General features: G+C 41.0%; 1 long non-coding RNA gene across 2 annotated transcripts in view; it reads right to left on the reverse strand.

The window, feature by feature from the left end:
• The window catches only part of LOC134957575 (uncharacterized), a 50,916-nt gene extending 50,048 nt beyond the window's left edge, over positions 1-868 (reverse strand). The window contains exons 1-3 of one of the 2 annotated variants that reach the window (XR_010186670.1): positions 783-855; positions 620-690; positions 398-510 (exon numbers count right to left, since the gene is read on the reverse strand). This is a non-coding gene — a long non-coding RNA (uncharacterized LOC134957575). Of the gene's footprint in view, positions 1-397; positions 511-619; positions 691-782 lie in introns of both variants that reach the window. The other variant, XR_010186672.1, reaches the window with a different exon arrangement.
• Positions 869-3,915: the final 3,047 nt, after the last annotated feature.

Raw genomic sequence — 3,915 nt, forward strand, 5'->3', positions numbered from 1 at the left:
AATTCATCAGGGGTATGTCTAAAAATATATATAAAATATTATATCAGAATATTATCCTGATTAAAACAATAATATGAGGGAACAGGTCAATAAATGAGGAAAAATGCATGCCAGAACTTAAAACATGGGCAAAATAAATATATATATATATATATATATATATATATATATATATATATATATATATATATATATATATATATATATATATGAGGAAAAAATATACATACACATATGGTATAACATACAAGGAGGATGATCTTAAAATACACCCATGAAAAACAATTATGTGATGCAATCTCAGAACAAAGAATTCACAATTATACCAAAGAGAAAGAAAAAGACACATAAAGAGGAGATCATCATCACAAGAACATAATAATTACATATGGCATACCTCTAGTGCTTGATAAATACTGTTAGTGCATCAATGAAATGGCAATTACGTATTCTGGATACTTGAAAAAAAACACACACCGGTGGGGTACACAGGTGAAAGTTAGATTAAGCCTAATTGGGGAAATATACGTTTTTAGTACTAACAACAATTAATAACATATTCTGCATAATACTGGGCTCAATAATAACAAATAAATATATCTGTACATTGAACACATACCTTATGGTTAAGTGCTTGAATAACAAGTTCAAACGCATAGGCCTGAACGCAAGTTCATATAGGTATGCGACCTAACAAATTATTAATATTCACTAATTAGAGATATACAACGTAACAGCATTTATATAAATTGGTTAATGTGCTAGTAGATTGAAACACATACCTTATGATTCAGGGATTTGGATAACAAGTTCAAATACACAGGTCTACCACAATTTCATATGCGTGTGTAACCTGGTAAATTAGAGGAATATGATTCTTGAGACAGAGAACTTGCTCATAACAGGTGTGAGAAGTTTTAATTTAATAAACTCCCTTTAGAAAGGGGGGGAGAAGGATACACTAGTTTCGAAAATTCATTAATTCGATGAAATCCTACGTGAAATTAGTTCCCCAAGAGGGTATAAAAATAACGTATTAAAAATACCGATAACCATATGTTATCCTTGAAATTCAGAACGTTGAGTTAATTCTCATCATCTCATAAGATAATATTAATAAACTTTCATATTGTTACTAATAGTCATAATAACACCCCCTATTTACAAAATAAGCAGGACATAGTGAAAACAAGGGATTCCATTCACATAAAGTGCTAAATGGAGCCATATTTAAAAGCGGTGCTCACAAATAATAAATAATGAATCTTACCTTACCAGTAGCTACAATAGCTTCAAGTCACAACCAGTGTAATGAGGCTGTGTGCTGAGACTTACCCTTAAATAGGAAACAGAAGTGACCTCACTTCCCCTAATGCAGTGATTGGGGTATTAAAAACCTTAAATAATATTGGAATAAGTCCTATGTTACTAGCTGAAATTGTTACAGTGATTAAACATTAAAGTGAGAAAATTGATTGCCTTAAAGTGAACTTTTATAATACACTATAAGGGATAAAAAAACCTTAATTGTATATACATCCCATAATGCATCTGGTCGTTACAGACCAAACTGACATGATTGACAGGGCTACTCACCAATAAAACTGGTTCAGTGGAAACAGACCTAATCTCTATCATTATAAGTATAATAACATTAATCTCCTCTGTGCATTACATACAAAGTGTGAAAAAGCTGTCCTGGTGTGAATTATACACACACGCACGCACGCACGCACGCACGCACGCACGCACACACACACACACACACACACACACCCTCCCCCCCCTCCCCCCCCATATCTGTTGTGTTGAGATATGATATGAGATATGTTCAGTTCTCTGGCTATGAATGCAGAAAGCACTGCAGCACAGCTTTGTCACTGTACGGGACAATAAAACTGCCCACTCATATGCACTATCGAGTTGATCGCTAGCTAGCAGTGTTCTCAGCGCAGCGATCAGGCTAAGAATCGGCATTTCTGCGCATGCGTATGCGCCACAATGCGCAGGCTCGTCGTACGGGTACAATGAGCATCGTGGGTTTGCACAGGGTCTAACGAAGATTCCAGTCGCACGGCCGAATGCAGGAAGATTGACATGAAGTGGGCGTATCTGGGTGGCAACTGACCGTTTTCAGGGAGTGCTTAGAAAAACGCAGGCGTGTCTGGAAAAACGCATGGCTGGGCGGGTGTGTGTGACGTCAAAAGCCGTCCCTCCGTCATTAGAATCAACGCACACGAAGAGTAACTACAGGGCTGGTCTTGTTTTGCCCAAAATTATTTTGCAGGCGCTCTGCTGCACAGGCGTTCGCACTTCTGCAAAGCGAAAATACACTCCCCAGTGGGTGGCGACAATGCGTTTGCACGGCTGCTAAAAACTGCTAGCGAGCGATTAACTCGGAATGACCCCCTATATGCATACCTCCCTACATTTGCTTACCCTAAAGAGGGACATCTTCACGCGCAGCGCATGCGCCCTAAAAGGGGCATGGACTATGTAAAAGGCGCGTGGCTTTGCAGGAGGGCCCCTGTTTTTGTCACTGTGAGCTGCTGGCATGCCCACTCACCCTCTGTCACCACTGAATAGACGCTGTGCGCATGCGCACAGCATCTATTCACCGCTGCTCTGCTAACCAGAGCAGCGAGTACAGGAGCCTCCCAACTGCCCTCCACCGCGGGACATTGCGGCCCGTGGGTGGGACAGCGGGACAGTCCCAAAAAAAGGGACTGTTGCGCGATAATCGGAACAGTTGGGTGGTATGACTATATGTATTGCATGGGCCCATGGCATAGCCTGGTCAGGCAACATCCTGGGGTGGATGATGCTGGTATGGGAAGCAAATGATGTTGGCACACCATACAATCTGGAATCTATCCTCTACAGCTAAGGTTCTCCTCACCGTCCTGCATCAGTTTGACTGATGTATCGTGTTGGCGGCGTACAGGAAACCACTTCACACGCACATGCCTCATTACATCACAAGTGACAAAGCATGTGATAATATAGAAAGTCCCCGGAGAGTAGGACATCGCTGACCGACACTGTATAGACCTGGCTGAAAAACACAGACTTTTCTAGTACTTACAGTATACTATACAGGACATGACTTTAAAGAGAGGTATGAGAAATATTTAGTATTTTGTGTGACATCAAATAGTCCTTTCGCTGAGTGGATGGCATCAGAAAGTCAAATGTTTGCTGTGCTGGAGACATTGCCATATTATATATATATATATATATATGTATATATATATATATATATATATATTCTCATACATATAAACACAAACACACACACAGGCACACACATACACACATACATACATAACTACGAATAAATATTCACATACATACTGTACATAGGGTTCCACCAGGGGCTGGGAGCAGATGGGCAGCAGTGTGGGGACAGTGGGAGCTGCTGTGGCTGAGCATGCGCAGCCAGCAGCTCCCCCCTCTGGCCATTCTGCAAGCAGAGAGCTGCTGTAGCTCTCTTTTGCCGCAGCAGCTCCGCGGTCGCTTTTAACTGAGACGGAGACAGCTGTCTCTCCGTCTCAAAACTAGAAGATTCATCTCATCAGGAGGGGTTTCCAGGTACTTGGAAACCCCCCCTGCGTGCGCCACTGGTCTGTGCCTATATGTGTGTGAATATATATATATGTGGTGGTTGTGAAGGGGCGCCTGGACATGATCCTGCTCCGAGTGTCATGTCGCCACACTACGCATCTGCCCCCCCCCCCCCCAAACAAAAGTCAATGATGTAAAGTTATTGTCAGCTATGTATAGTGCATGAAAATACATTCTCTGTATAATTCATTTTTAAAGGATCAGCTTAGAAAAATTACATTGTTGAAAATAGCATTATAGCCTAATACTGTTCTTAACATATTTAAATTTCCCAGTGGACGCCGGACTACT

The sequence above is a fragment of the Pseudophryne corroboree genome, chromosome 9 (assembly GCF_028390025.1).
Source record: "Pseudophryne corroboree isolate aPseCor3 chromosome 9, aPseCor3.hap2, whole genome shotgun sequence".
Lineage (NCBI taxonomy): Eukaryota > Metazoa > Chordata > Amphibia > Anura > Myobatrachidae > Pseudophryne > Pseudophryne corroboree.